General features: G+C 54.6%; 1 long non-coding RNA gene across 5 annotated transcripts in view; it reads left to right on the top strand.

Annotated features, from left to right (window-relative positions):
- LOC105075677 (protein FAM222A) overlaps nucleotides 1–16,026 on the top strand; it is a 140,678-nt gene that overhangs the window by 11,314 nt on the left and 113,338 nt on the right. The window contains exon 2 of one of the 5 annotated variants that reach the window (XR_012503567.1): nucleotides 5,998–6,067. The exons of the other annotated variants lie outside the window; for them this stretch is intronic. This is a non-coding gene — a long non-coding RNA (protein FAM222A). The remainder of the gene's footprint in view (nucleotides 1–5,997; nucleotides 6,068–16,026) is intronic. 5 annotated transcript variants of the gene reach the window in all.

Raw genomic sequence — 16,026 nt, 5'->3', positions numbered from 1 at the left:
CCTCCTTTGCTCTGTTGGCATTTTCATCAGGAGAGCCTGGGGGCAGGAGGGGACGCAGGGCTGGCTCCGGAAAATGGGTTTTGGCAGGCGGTGGGTGCTGGTTCCACTGGCCTGAGGTTAGTGGGGGCAGAAGACCCCCGCGGTGGGCTCTGCCTCCCCTTGGCTTCAGCCCTGCTCAGGAGCCCCCTCCAGGGGGGCAAGAGGGAATGAGAAGTGGGAGAACAGACCCCAAGGACCCCTGGAAATAGCCACGGTGGCCAAATGGGGGCGGTCCAGACCCCACAGCGGGTCCTCAGGCCCTTCTCCAGCCCTCCCCCGTGGGCATTCGGGTGGCATCAGGATTCTGGGTGAGAGCACAGGCTGTGTGATCAGGCCAACCGGGCTGCAGCTGTCAGCTGAGTGATATGCACCCTGTGGAGCCTCAGTGGCCCCATCTGTCAAATGGGATAGTACCTCGTAGCTTCAGTGGCCGAGGCTTCATCTGAGCCAAGCACCCAATACCCTGATCAGTTCTCACCAGAACCCAGAGAGCTGGTGCCCTCAGGATCCTTACTTTAATGATGTGGAACCAAGGCTCAGAGAAGTGGGGCGGCCTGGCCAAGGCCTCCACTGCCGGGAAGTGACAGAGGCTGTGTTTGAACCCAGCTGTCAGATGCCACACCCGGCTGTGAACTACCTCACAGAGTCAGCGGGAGGGTGGAGGCGTGAGAGTGTCTGCTATCATAACTGTTGTTAGCATGTTGTTAGCGTGGGGTGGGAACGGGCCCCACGGCAACCACTCTTTGGACATCACTGGGAAGTGTTGGTCACCAGTCGAGGTGAGCTCAGGACATGGGGGGTGAGTTCAGGGGCTGAGGACCCAGTCAGAGGTTCTATCCCACTCCATGCCGCAGTCCCCTCTGTGGGCCCCTTCCCTGGCCCCCAACCAGGGCTTTGGTCAGGCTGTCAGTTACCAAGTGGCCAAGGGCAGGGTCAGCTGGCCACAGCGTCAGCCCAAGACCTTGCAAAACCACATCCCCACGTCCAAGCCACACAAATGGTTAAGGAGGGCTGGACAGCCACCCCTGCTCAGAGCTGTCTAGCCCAGCGGGTGGATACGGCAGTTAAAACCACGGATCCTGGAGTCCACAAGTTTTGAGCTCTGGTGTGGCCACCTCCTGGCCAGCAAAAGTTGCCAAATGCCATTAAGTCTAAGTTTTATCCTCTGTACCATGAGATAATAACAGGTCCCCCGCATAAGGTCCTGGGGCTAAATAATCCTGCATGGAAACACTTAGCACAGGGTCTGGCACAGAGAAAAGAAGACAGAATTTTAGCACCTGAAGGCTTCTTAAAGGATCTCGGGCTGCAGAGCCCTCTGAGATGCACAGGAGGAAACAGAAGCCCAGGGAGGGGAAGGGTTTCCTCTTAGCCACTGCACGGAGCAAGGCTCGCATCTTAGGCTCCGGACTCCAAGTCCAGTGCTCCAGCCACCTCCCCACCCAGCTTGTCAGCCCAGCCCCTCCAGCCCTCGCCCATCCTTTCCCCCGTGTCTCCGAGAACCCGAGCCCCGGGCCCCGCCATTCTCCCTCTCCCGGGCGCACTGAAGGTTTTGAAAGTTAAAGTATTACCGTTGGCTTTGTTGTTGCCTAACTACGACAGACAAATTGAAAACCAGTTGTCAAAATGTCAGTGCACAACAAATCAACATGCAGAGCGAGTGGCGGCCCTCTGCGGTGTATAATTAAACAAAAAATCCCTTTTAGAAATTTCAGCGAGCGTTGGTTCCACTTTATATTTGTCTGTGTGATTAATAAAGGCAGCTAATTTTCAGACTTTAAAAACAGCTAGAAAATAGCTCCTAATTACATATTAGGTTCCTAGCGGCCCCCGCTGAGCTGCGCCGGCATTGGTGGGCCGAAGAATTTGGCAGAGCCTTAATTGCATTCTGAGCATCATCTAATTTTAGTTAAATGTAATGTAATCAGCAGCAGATGTCTGAAATAAAATATGAATTATGAATATGATGAAATTTCATTCTTGAATAAAAAAGTAATTTGCTATTTAGTTCATTAAAGTCTTAGAGGTTTATTAAGAGCAGGTATATATACAGCCCAGCGAGGGGGTGTATTAAATGATATCTGGGAGAAAGCGAGAAACCCCAAAGGGATGGGGAACTTTATCCAGGAGTGTCCGGTTATGATTAATTACTGTGGGGCCTGCGGGAGGCCCCTGGGGCCCCAAAGAGTCTCTCAGCCTCCTTAAGATCCAGAGTTTTAGGGCAAGGGGCTTGGAGTGGGAAGTCCTGGGTGCCTCTGAGGGCTGTGCCCCCTCCAGCATCCCACCCGCATCTCCTTCCCACCCACGGCTAGCATCCCCTGGCTTCTGAGATGAGCATGTGGAGGGCTTGCTCCTCATGATGCTGATCTAGGCGGGGCACCACGCTGGCCTCACTGACACTGCGTGAGGCAGCCACCAGCATCCTGGGCACTGAGCAGGGATTCGGCCTCTGCCGTTCAGTGTCTCTGCGACCTCAGTTCAGGGTGTCAGTTTCCCCCTCTATAAAATGGGCATGATAATGGCACCGATCAGACACTCTGAACAATACCCAGAATGTGGCAAAACCCCTGCACAGTGTTGGCTGTTGTTATTGGAGTTATTACTCATAGTGGTCCTAGTAAATCAGTATTAAAACGTCTTCCTTGGTTTTGTCTGCCTGTGATGCAGATGATAAACTCTATTTCGTTTTTCAGTTAAGGCTCAGAGAAGTTAAATAACTCATCCGAGGTTGCACAGCTAGTAACTACCAGAGGCAGGATTCGAACCTGGGATCATTCCTGCTTCCAGTGTTTCCCACGGCATCCCAGAGTGGTGCCCAGTGCTGGGAGAGCTGGCCTGGTAGGAGGCCTGGGCTGAGGATTCTAGAATGGGGCTGAGCAGGCAGTGGGAGGGAGCAGGGCTCATCTGCCCCAGATTGGAGACAGAGAGAAGTGGGTCAGGGGCGGGAGGCTGGGCAGAGGGTCTAGGCCGGCATCCTGAGCTCTGCCAGAGGCTGCTCTGGGCAGGTGGGGGACTGAGGCCGCCTCTCCACCCCCACCTCACACCACCCAATAATTTCCTGCAATTATCTGGAAAAGATTAATTAGCAAAGTGCACCATATTGACTCGAAGCCGCCCTGGAAATCGATAAACCTGGGACAGTCTCCCGGGGGCCTGGAGAAAGGACCAGAAATTGAAAGTGAGGGAGGAAATCCTCCATTGGTCAGACCAAGAGTTGAGTTGCACAGCCTGGTAGGGGAAGGTGACGGGGCTGGAGGTCAGGTGAAGGATGGCTCAGGTCCTGACTCCCCCACCTCCCCGTTGGGCGCCCTGGCCAGTCTCCTGACCTCCCTGAGCCTCAGTGCTCCCCTCTGGAAATTGCACACCCCACTGAGCTGTTAGGAGTTTCCAATGAGCCAGTGGAAGCCTGCTGCCCAGCCCAGGGTTGGCACAGGGCAGGTGTGGGGAGGTTGTAAACTAATTTGCACCCCCATCCCACCTGCATCTGTCAGCATCAGTCGGACCTGGCGTTCCACCTGAATGGTACAGCTGAAGAAAGTTCAGTAGAGGGATTCTGTATACAGAGGTGCAAGCCAGCCAGAGGCCCCCAGACTCAAATTCTGCTGCCAAGAATGTGAGCGAGGCAGAGCGAGGCAGACATACCCCAACTCTCTCCCCCCACCCCGACCCCCAGCTACCCGTTGAATGATCCTTCCAGGAAACCGGAGGGTGGGGAAGGCTGTGGAGGTCAGCTTCCTAGGGCATAGAGCCGGGCTGAGAAAGGGGGGATTGGACAGATGGGAAAAGAGAAAAAAAACCCCACAGCCCCTCTTCCCAGGACTTTGGAGAAGTACTGGGGTGGGGAGGGAGGCTTTGGGTGGGAGTGGGTATGAGGGGGTCCTAAGCAGGCATGGTGTTCGCCCCATGTTGCCGACGCCACTCCCCCCATGACCTCTCCGCAGGGCTCCTCCCCTCTCCCCACGGGGCATCATCCTGCCCATGAGAATCTCACTTCACACTAGTGCTCCTGAAACAGTGCTCCTTGGGCAGTCAGAGAGGATGGCCTGACATACCTGGGTTCGCCACTTCCCAACTTGCTCGGGTCCCCGGGTCTCGGCTCCACCTCCCTGAGATTAACTGAGGCCACATCAGGAAAGCCCCCAGCCCAGTGCCTGACACATAGGAGGTGCTCTGCAAAGCGTTCCCTTTCTCCCCTCACCACCCTTTTTCTAATCAGCTACTATGGCATCATGCAGTCATCTGATAGTGACAGGGCTCCTGCCATGTGCCAGGCCTGCACCAGCCCCTGACCCAAGCTGCAGCCAAGCTGAGAGTCCTTTAGCAAAAACTGACAGAGCATCTCCTACTCACTGGGCTCTGGGAACGTGGCCGTGACAAGGCAGGGCTGGACTCTGCTCCTGTGAGGTCCATGGTGCCTCAGGGAGGCAGACTTGAAGCTGGAGTTTCCAAAGTTTGGGATGCGGTGGCAGGGGTGACCCAGAGGGCTGCAGCATGGGGGCCCCTGATGTCAGCTGGCAATACGCTCCCAGGAAAGAACCCCTCCTGTATCGTCAGCCTGGGGCCTGGGAAACTATCCTTAGATGGAGATGGGGGGCTCAGTGTGCAAAGCCCCAGTAGGTGGGTCCAAACAGCCCTAAGTCCTGCGCCTCCAGGGGCCCAGGAAGCCTGGATGGCTCTGGTGCCTCCCTCTCCACTCACCTCCTGGGTCTGCCCACTCACCACCTCACCTCCTGCCCCAGCCCAGAGGCCTCCTGCCTGCCTGCTGCCCTCTGGCCACTCCCCGGCCCAGGTCAGCCTCTATTCATCAAGGGCATGACAGCTAAAATTCATTTGAAGATGAAGAAAGTGCCCGCTAATCCGTTCTGCAAGACATTGATAGACTAGCAGCTCAGGGAGAATTGCACAGCAGTAATGAAATTAGGCTAAAACTGCTGGCGGATTGCAGATAATTGCCCTTGTCTGTCACTAGGAATAACATCTCCCAAATCCAACACAAGGATTGTTCAACTTGCAGGAATTTCTTTTCTTTTCTCTTTTTATGAAGAGAGGCAGGAGAGGCAAAGCCAATCGGGGCTTGGAATCTTTGGGCAATGGCCTTGGGCCACCCGGGGTGGGGGAGGCAGTGGGCATCGCCATGGTGACTGCCTCCCCTGCCCCCTTAAGGCCCCCAGGAGCCCCAGACACAGCCGGAGGGATGAGGGGGCAGGAGGAGGGGGCTAAGCCACCGTCCCAGGACATTCCTCCACAGCCCTCTGTGGGTCCCATCCTGAGCCTTGGTTTCTCCCTGATGCCCACCAGCATGGTCCAGCTGCAGGACCCTGGGTGGAAACTGGGGAGCAGGGAAATCTTAGGGCGCTGCAGCTACCGTATTGATGGCTCTGGATTTTGAGGGGACAGAATCTGGTTGGAAGAGGGCCATGCAACTTGTATGGAAGTTGCCTTTGCATTATGTTGAGAGAAGATCAACCCTTCATACAAGAGATTGGACTGTGGGAGATGGGGACAGCTAAGATCTCCTGAACCACCAGGGGGTCTAGGTTCCTGGAAAGGAAAGTTCAGAGAAGGGACAGTTTATGTTCAGAGAAGGGACAGTTTATGGACTGATAGGTTTCCCTGGGCTGTTGGCGTGACCGGCACACAGCTGGCACTCAGTTCACACTGATGTCCTAGAGCATTCTGTGTCAGCCCCAGCCCGTGAGAATGTCAGCATCATGTCTTTGCATGTGTTAGCATTAGAGACTGTTTGATGTCATATCATTGGATGATGTCAAAGATCATTTGAACGTCAATGCCGTGCTACGTTCAAATGTCAGTGGCCTGGAAAGCTTGAATGTTTCTCCCACAGGAGGTTGGAGTCTCAGTCAGCTTATGGATTGTTAGCACATGAATATCATTGGCTAATAGAATTTGGGAGCTGTAAGGAGTCTTAGGCATTGATCTAAACTCTTCATTTGACAGAGGAGGAAGCCATGGCCCAGAGAGGTTAAGTGATTCGCCAAAGATCACACAGCAAAGGAGGACCCTAAATGTAAGTTTCATCACGGTCACAGTTTTGTCTGGGTCAGCCCTCGGAGAACTTGTAACCCCTTCCTCTCCTCCAAGCCCCACCCATCCCAGTTCCCTTGGGGTGCTGGTCCCTGGTTCTGCTCTTGGGGATACACCTATGTTCTGGGGTTCGTAGCAGGATCCTCTGTCCTGCTAACCATTGTTAGCCAGTGTCACTAGTCAGCTCCAGCCACAGGCCGAGTCACACTTTCCATCTCCTCATTCCTTTGGATCAACGTGGGTCTGCTGGGGGTTTATTATGTCTGAGGAGGGTACTGGGAGTGGATGAGGCTGGAAGGGAGATGCTGAGTGGACAGGAGGTTCCGAGGAGGGAGACATGATCCCCACTGAGGACTATGTTCTGGAAGAACTTGACTTTGAACCGGGTCCTAAAAGAGCCAAAAGTTTTCCATTAGCAGCTTTACTTAGAGTTGGGATTGAGGAAGGAGCTGGACATGGGGAGAGAGGGCACCTGCCCCCTGAATGTGGAGGCGGCCCCAGAGGATGGGGGCAGGGACGGTGCTGCCCGATGATGGACAGCAGCTTGTTAAGGTCCATTTTCCCATTAGATTTCATCCGCGTCTTCCAACACCCCTGGTGGTCCCGGGATCATCACCGTGGATCAGTGGTTCTCAAAGTGGGCTCCACAGACCCTTGGGACACCTTTCAGGGGGCCCGTGAGGTCGAGACCTTTTTCCTAATAATCCTAAGTCATCACTGGCCTTTTTCACTGTGTTGATAGTGTCAAAGTCATGGGGTGGGTAAAACCCGCGGGCCTCATAGTGGGAACCACAGCAGTGACGCCAACCTGGAACAGAGATCGTTGCATTCTTTATCCCCAACGCTCCCTCAGTTAAAAATTTAAAACCTAGTTTCACTTAAGAATGTTCTTGATGAAAAACAAAAACTATTGATATTTTAAAAATCTCAACTTTTGAGCACACATCTTTTAAATATTCCATGTGACACAGTAGGAAGCACGTCCGGAAAGGGACCCCGCTCTACTGTGAGTCACTGCAGAAAAGCGCCGTGTGACTGTTTGAGTCGCGAACGGCATTAGCCCCTTTTTTTCATGGAACATCATTTCCACTTGAAATAATGACTAACCGACACACGATAGCCTTGCAGGCTTGGTGATTTGGCAGATATTTTCTCAAAAATGTACCAAGTTGCCTGTCAACTGACAGGATCTGTTGTTGCCAATGATAAAATTTGACTTTCAAGCAAAAATTTGAATTTTGGAGAACTTGTACCTGCCACTCGGGGTTTGACAGCTTCCTACTGAAAGACTTCCCCAAAAAGCTGGGTGGTAAGAGTGAACGTGACTTTTTTTTTTTTTTTGGATATTGTCTAATGAAATATGTCGACATTGGGAAGAGCTACTCAACTCAGTAAACCAGTCCGTTCCCAGCGACCAATGCAGAGTGTTACAGAAGGAGTAAAAATCCACTCAGAGTGCAAAATAGACCCAATGGGTTTTAATTGAACAGAGTCTGAGAGTTAACGGCTGCGGTCAGGTTCCATATTACAGCTCACCTTTAGCACACCGTCACATAAGTAGTTTTGGTTTAATATCAAAAAGAATATCGGTAAATATCCAAGAAGTCTGCTAGAATCCTCTTCCTTTTTTGAGCTGCGTGTCTGCGCCAGGTCAGATAGCCTTCATTGGCTTCAAGTGAAACAACACGTCACAACAGATTGAAATGCAGAAGCAGATGTGGGAATCCAACGATCTGGGTAGGCTGATGTTAAAGAGATTTTTGCAAAATGAAAACATTGAATAAACCTCTCCATTTTACAGATGGAGGAACTGAGGTTCAGAAGGCAGCAGAGCTAGGCTTTGGACCAAATCCCTTTCCCTGTCTGGGTCTCCATCTCCCTCCCCATCTGGTCCCTGACCCCTTAGAATTCACTGGCCAGGGGTCTTCTCAAGTCTCTTGCCCAGGCATCTGGGAGACAGAATGGCATGAAACCAGGTCCTGCCTCCTCCCCTGCCAGCCCACTCCTCACCCTGCTGCCCAGCATGGGTGGGGGCCAGGCCTGGGCTGGCGAGGAGGTGACCAGGGCCCTTTGTGGTAATGGATTGCGGCGGGTGGCGGCTGGGTGAAGGAGTGCGCCGGCCACGGCCCGTAATGCCTCACGAGCCGGCTCTGGCACGGGTAATTTACTGCTGCCGACAATAACATATTTCACTTCCCGTCGCCCCGATGAAGATTAGTTGTGTTTGAAAGTGGCTGAGTACACAGTCAATTCCGCTTAAACGTTTACAGTCAACTGAGCAGAGATAAAGCCCCCTCCGAACATGTGTCTGGGCCTCCTGTGGCTTGGGGAGGGGCTCGGAGCGGGGGGGGGGGGGGGGGGCAGGGGTCTCGCCCCAGGAAGGGGCTGCAGCTGCATGGAGGGAGGGATTCGGGAAGGAGGGCTGGATGGAAGCCTCTAGCTTCCTTCGGCCCCAGTTTTCCGATTGTCTTTTTAAATCGCCCATTCAATAAATGCTTCCCCGGGACTGGGCAAGGACATTTGTGTAGATGTTGGATACAGGGAGAATTCAAAGCCGTAATTACTTTTCACCTGACAGCATCCCCAGGAGGCAGGTTTTATCTCCAGTTTCCAAAAGAAAGGCTCAGAGAAGCTCATTAGCTTTCTGGATGTCACACAGCCAGTACTAGATGGAGTCGTGATTTGAACCCAGGCCTGATGGAGTTTCCAAGTCTTGAATTGTTCCTGGTGACCTGGATTCTACAAGCCTGAGCTCTAAGCTGGGCGGGCTGTCTGTCCAGGGCTTCTGGATGAACTATAGACTTGCAACCTCTGTGCACCCATGTTTGGGTCGACCAGCAGGCTCCAGGGCTCCAGCTTAGGATCCCTGGATCATATGACAGGTCCCATGGCAGGGCTGGGGTGCCAGGAGCCTGATGGGGTTTGAGGCTGGACAGGGTTCCAGGCCCAGAATTTCCCTTAGTGGGGAGGGGACGTTTCCCCTGACGAGTAGGCTTCTTGCTGTCTCTGGGAGCGGAGTGGTTTGAGGGTTGCCACGTCCAGTCCTGGGCGCAGCTCCCCACCAGGCCTGCCTGTGACACTCGCAAGAGTCTGGATCGGGTACAAATGGTGGCCCAGGACCAGCCCTCCAGGCCTTCTCTTCTCAACATGGGCCGTGTCCAGGACTGGAAGGGCCTGGCTCGCACGTGTGAGGACACCAGCCTGCCAGGGTCCTTGGCAACCCCCTCCGACAGCCACCCCTTGACCACCCTTTGGGCCTAGGGGTGCTCACATCAGTGGCAGGTTTGTCCTGGGAGGACGGACCTCAGATGGACTTCGGAAGGATGTCCTCTAGGCTTTGGAAATGGGCTCGGGGCTATCAGAGGAGGGGATTCTGGGATGCCGGCTTCTGAGTGTGGTCAGCAGAGGGACGAGCTCCCCTGGTGGGCACGTCCCCTGGGCCTGTAGCTACCTCACCCTGTGGGCAGGGGCGTGGTCAGCCATCTAAGACATGGATGCTCCCCCACCCTGTCCAAGATGGTGCTGCCGCCCTGCCAGCCTTGCTCATGGGGGCGAGTGGGTGCCCTGGGCTCCTCCCCTCTGCACCGCTGCTGAGGTGACACTGTCCCAGTTGCGCTATGATTTTCTCGAGGACATGGCCACGTGACCCTAAGTTGTTTATGCGACACCATCTATCCATGTCTCATGACACGGTCCGGGTGACATGTGTCCATGTGACCCCATCTGTCCATGTCTCATGACACTGTCGAGTGACCTTGTTGTGTCCGGCTGGTGCTGTCCTCTGCAAGGGGTTGTTACTGGGTAATTCTCAGGCTCGAGAGCCCATGCTGGGCACTGGGTGCTGGCAGAGCTTGGTGGCTGCTGGACCACCTCTGCAGCCCTGGCCACCCCGCCCATCTTCCTGGCCATGCCCAGACTCTGAGACCTGGGCCCCCAAGTTGGGGGTAGAGGTTCTTGGCCACGCTGACCAGAGTGCCTGCCACTGGGCAAGGCTGACCCCATGTCATTTTGTCATCCCTCCTCACCAGGGGGTACCTCTTACTAGCAACTCTCTGTCCTCAGCGGTGGCTGTGGCAGGGCCCTCCATCCCGGGCTGGAACGCAGCCCAGCTAAGTCTGGCAGCTCTGTGGGGCTCCCAGGACCCTCCTCCCTTCCACTTATCAAGTTCCATTGAGCCAAGCCTGTTCCAGGCACTGAGGATTCCATCAATTCCTTGCCCTTCCCAAACACAGTGAATAGATGTGCTCAGGCCAGGAGTGCCCTCATCAGACCACCCCTGCCCCCACGGTGTCCACAGCACAGCTGAAGCCTCCTGAATTGGAGGATAAGGGACTCAGGACAGCATCTGTGGGCCTGACTGATGTCCCCTCACTGTGTGACCTTAGAGATATTGATTAACTTCTCTGGTCTGAGACATGACATGACCTAAGAAAGGACCTGAAGGTTTGGAAGGGCAGCAGAAACAGCAGACTGCTCTGCATGGCCCAGAGCCACGTGGTGTTCAGAGGACGGCTGCCGCCACCGCCGATGAGGACAGAAATGGCCACTTCTGTCTCTTAGCGCAGGCCCTGGGCCAAACCCTTTGCATGTTGTATCTCCTCGGAGGCAGGCCCTCTTTCATGTTGACTTTGCAGATGTGGATGTAGGTTCAGAGAGGGCACATGACTTGCTCAAGGCTGCACAGCAAGAGACTAAGGGAGTTAGACCAGACCTGTACTCAGAACAACTCCTACATCCCCTGCTGTTGCCTCCAACATGGGCGAGGCATGGCAGGAATTCTTATCCATTTTACAGATGGTGAAACTGAGGCTCAGAGAGGGGATGTGATGTTTTAGGGTCTCTGGACTCCTGAACCAGTGCTCTCTCCCACCCCACCCCAATCTCTCTACCATCCTGAGTACAGATCACCCTGGTGGGAGGGGGAGAGGGCCTGGGCAGACAATGAGGGAGCGCCTGTCAGAGACAAAGCACTGCTGTGGCTGCACAATGGGGACAATCCAAGCCAGATGACAGGCTTGGAGCCCACCTGCAGCTTCCTCCAGACAATGGGAGGCCTGTGCTCCCGGGGCGGGGGGGTAACACAATAGGCACCCTGTGTTTGGGGGCCTGCCTCTCTCTGCACCACTCCAGACGAGAGATGGTCCTGGCTGCCACTGCCTGGCTTAGGAGCAAGGGGCAAGGGGCTGGAGAGCTCACACACGGTCATGATGGGAGAGGGGGAGCTGGCAGCCCACCCACATGGCGAGATTTGGAAGGTCTCTCTTTCCTGGCCCAAACCCTCCCACCATAAGTGGCCTCTCACCATGGCTGAAAGTGTATAACCAGCTCTCCATTCCCTTGCCTCTGGGCAAGCGACTCAGAATGTCTCACAGCTTCCGTTTCTCCATCTGTAAAATGAAGATGATAGATTTTACTTGGCAGAGGTGCTGTTAGAATTAGATGAGGGAGGCACATTGAGTGACACATAGTAATGGCTTGAGATGTGTGGGTTCCTTTCATGATGGGTTGGAGGATGGATGGGTAGAAGGGTGGGTGGATGGGTGGGTGGGTGAGTGGGTGGATGGGTGAATGAATGAATGGATGGAGGGGAAATGAGTGGAAGAATGGATGGATGGATGGATAGATGGGTGGATGGATGGATGGATAGATGGATGGGTGGATGGATGGATGGGTGGATGGATAGATCAGTGGATGGATGGGTGGATGGAAGATAGGTAAGTGGAAGGATGGATGGGTGAATGGGTGAATATCAGATGAGAGTCCAGGTAGCAGGGAGATGGAGGCATGGCGGATGGAAGGAGGGATGATGGCTGGGAAAGTCAAGGAAGGCTTCCAGTAGGAGGCCCGGCTGCAGATAAGCAGAGAAGCGGGTGCTGTGTGTTCCTCAAGGGCAGGCGATGTGCACCTCTCAGCTCTGAATCCCCAGCTCCTGGCCTGGGTCCCTACACAGAACAGGTGCTCAGAAATCCCCTCTCCCTGGATCTCAGGTGTGTGCCAGTCAAGGCCCCAGGGTTTCCTATCCCTCACCAGGCCCTTCCAGTGGGCGGGATGGGGACTCCATGTCCCTCTCCATCCTTGGTGGAGGTGGCAAAGGCAGGAGACTTGGAGTCAGGTGGCCCTGGGTCTGAGTTCCGGCTCTACCTCCTACTTGCTGTGTGACTTTAGGCCCATTCCTTCCCCCCTCTGAGACTTAGCTTCCTCTGCTCTGTAAACTAGACATCCTCATCCCGGCATCACTGGCATTATGGGTAGCAAGAGAGATGATGGAGATGGAAGACCCCGCCCAAAGTAAGTGCACGGTTAGGAGTCTGGCTGAGACAGGGCAGGGGAGAAGCAGATGGCAATGAGGGGGCTCAGGGCCCCAAGCTCCCTCCACACCTGACCTGGCACCTCCTAAATCCTAATAGTCCCCTGCCTCCTGTCCCCTGACTCCTAAAACTGGAAGGAGCCGGTGGGACATTTCATCATTTAAAGAGAAAGAGCAAGAGACTGTGGAACCACAGCTGCCCCTTAATGGAATTACCAAAAAGGGCTTTTTAATTAAAAACAAGAAGTTGGGGACAGGTTCCTATCCATAATTCAGGGCCCTGGCATTGCGGCCGCCCATGGTTTCATTTCCCTCTATTTGTGTCTCGCTCTCGGCATGATCTATATCGTTAAAATCCTGCATGAAAAATGGGCTCGGCTTTTCAGGTGGAGCTGTAAATATTTACCCTGCCTAACGCAGGTCCCCCTGTTGCTGGAAGCTTAGGGGCTTTTACATGCAGCTGAAGACATCCCAGAGATGGCTCATTAAAACTTAGCCTTGCCTTTTCCGTCTGCTGTGATCAACGCTCACAGGGTGTGGGAGAGGCAGCTGGGTGGGGACGTAGAAGTTGAGAGGGGGAGCAGGTTAGAGGATCCTAGGTGTGTGGGCCTGACTCCATCCCTTGTGGGGTCCCAGGCACCCCAGCCCGGAAGGGCCAGCAGGGCAGTGGAGGTGGCCAGGAGCTGGTTCTGCCTCCGCCTGTGGGCTGCGACATCTCCACCTCCCAGCCCCCTCCTCCCAGAGCCAAGGTCTCCCCTGGTCCCACCCCGCCTCATCCTGCTCTTTCTTCTTCTGAATATGCCACGCCCTCTAGAACCTCCAGGCCTTCCCATCTGCTGTTCCCTCTGCCTGGAACACTTTTCCACCCCTGAACTTCTTCCCATCTCTGCCTACACGTCTGTTCCTTGGGAGATTGCACTGGACCTGGGCTGGGTCAGGGGCCCTCCTCTCTGTGCTTGCCAGGATCGTAGCAATGTCACACTGGGCTGTCATTTCTGCCTACTTGTTAGCCCCACCCCTGTCTGTCTGTCTGTCTGTCTGTCAGCCAGCTTCCTGGAGGTAGGGAGTGTTTCTTGCTCCCCACCAAGTCCCCAGCTCCAGCACAGAGCCTGGAATGTAGAATGAATGTTGAACAGTCACCCGGGTTCAGGGACCAGCACAGAGTGTCCCCTGTGGCAGTTCCCTGTGTCACCTCGGGGGCTGTATCCTGTGGCCCTGCCTAGCTTTGGCCGGGAGTCTGAAGGCCTGGGGACACCCCGGCTGGACTCTCCCCTCAGCCCAGGTGCAGGGGATAAATCAGAGACTCTGGGCAGGGGTCAACTCACCAGGGTTTTGAAACAGCTTCAGTGAGATGTAATTCACACATTGGAAGGGTCTCATTCAATGGTTTTCAGTGTATTCACAGAATTTTGCAACCAGCTGCAACTTTAGAACATTTCCCCTGAAACTCCTTACTCGTTAGCAGACACACACACACACACACACACACACACACACACACACACAAGGCCTCTGGCTACCATTAGTCTGTCTCATGCATTTGCCTCTTCTGGGCATTTTGTATAAATGGAATCATACAACATGTGATCTTTCATGACTCGCTTGATATGTTTTCAAGGTTCATCCACATTGGAACATGTATCGGTATTTCATTCCTTTTTTTTAGTTTAAAAATTTTGAGGGGTGGAGTAGTTAGGTTTATTTGTTCATTGATTTATTTTTAATGGAGGTGCCAGGGATTGAACCCAGGACCTCGTGCATGCTAAGCACGTGCCCTACCACTGAGCTATACCCTCCCCTCTGCCATTTCATTCCTTTTTAAGGCTGAGTACTATTCTGTGGTGTGGAGGGACCACATTTTGTTTATCCATGCCTCAGCTGATGGGCATCTGAATTGTTTCTGCTTCTTCTCTGTTACGAATAACACAGCCATGCGCATCCCTGCGCGAGCTCTGGTTGTGGACACGTGTATTCACTTCTCAGGGGTAGACACTGAGGAGGGGGATATGCTTGGGGTTCATGATGGCATGTTGGCAGCTCTGAAGTTTTCTGGCAGCCTCCTGGGTGGCGAGGGAGGGGCCGTGCTGAGAGACGGTGGTGGGGTGGGGATGAGGGCTGGAGAGGAGCGCAGCAGTTCCGGCCTACCTACCGTGACATCTGGCAAGTCGCTCCATCTCTGAGCCTTGGCCTCCCCACCTGCCAAACCGGGACAATCAGGTGGCTCCCAGAGTTGGTGGGGGGCCACACAGGGAAGTGACGAGGCTGCAGGAAGAAGGCTCGCTAGGAACCATTCTCCTTTGCTGGGTGTAGGAAGGGCCCTGGAGATGCCATGTCAACTGCCCAGTGCCACCACCCCTGCCAGCAGAGGATGGGGTGGAAGAGCCAGGCTTGATGGCACCGACTGTGTTGCCCTGGAAGGGAGGTGTCCTTACAGCCACCATTTTGCAGATGAGAGCACTGAGGCCTCAGGAAGCAAAGTCACTTGCCAAGGCCACAGACCCAGCTTCCAGTCTACCAGATAAAGTCCCTTCCCTCAACCTGATCCCAACCTGGCCCTGCCTCCTCCTGGCTGCTATGAGAAGCAACAAGAAACCAGGTTCCACTTGTGGGTGTGAGTCCCCAGAGGACTGAGATCCTCTGTCTTGTCCCCTGATATGGCCCCAGTGCCCAGAACAGCCCCTGGCACAAAGCGGGAGCTTGGTCATTTTGCCACAGGGTTGCGTGATTTGGAGACTCAGTTTCCCCATCTGTGAAATAGGCATAACATCCAGCCCCCTTCAGGCTTGTGAAAGACCAGGGTGCAGAGCCTGAGCTTTTCAGACTGTTCCCACCTCCCCCTCCTCCCCCACAGGGATGGTGTCAGGGTGGGTGGGAGACCAGCTCTCCCCTGGGGGCAGGTCTCCTGGGAGGGGAATGGGACAAGAGCCACAGTCCATGGCTGGTCCTGCCCTAGAGCTTGTGAGCGCACCTGGCGCCTCTTCTGCTGCCTGACCCCTCTTCCTAGGTCCTGGGACCATGTCAGTTAGCTTCTGCACACCTCTCTGGGTCTTGGCCCCACAGGTCTGCCCATTCTGGGGCTGCTGAATGAGTGTGTGCTGCACAGAGATGCCCTCGCTTCTTTTCCACCTGATGGAGCCAGTTAATGATGTCAGGAGACCCTCTCCCCTGTGATTCCATTACAACAGCCAGATCTTTAAAGTCTGGGTTATCAAATGCCCAGCCCGGCCCCTTGCTCACGCAGAAACAGTGGCAGAGGGAGGGGTGTCCCCAAGGTGGGGGTGGTCAGGGGCCTGGCTTCAAGGGGACCCTAGCTTCCCTCCCTGCACTCCTCTGCCAGGGAATTGGCCACTGTGGGCTGCAGGCTGGTGAGGAGGGGAGGGGGCGCGAGGCCGCCCTCCTTCCTGACGGTTCACCGTTCCCTGCACCAGCTCACACAGTCCTCACTGAGGCAGGACGGTTGATGGTAGAGCTGAAATTCCCCCGGGGCTGCGAGACCCAGAGCCCGTGCTTTGTCAGCGTCAGTGACAGATCCTTGCTGTTATTGTGTTATTATTATTGACAACATCCCCCACAGATTCACTTTACAAATTGCTGCCCTGGTGGAAAAAGTCAGGGGTGGGGAGTGAGGAGCCTGG

Source organism: Camelus bactrianus, chromosome 32 (genome assembly GCF_048773025.1).
Source record: "Camelus bactrianus isolate YW-2024 breed Bactrian camel chromosome 32, ASM4877302v1, whole genome shotgun sequence".
In the NCBI taxonomy this organism is placed as follows: Eukaryota; Metazoa; Chordata; class Mammalia; order Artiodactyla; family Camelidae; genus Camelus; species Camelus bactrianus.
Note: the sequence above shows the minus strand (reverse complement) of the source record. Positions and strands in the feature narration are given on the sequence as shown.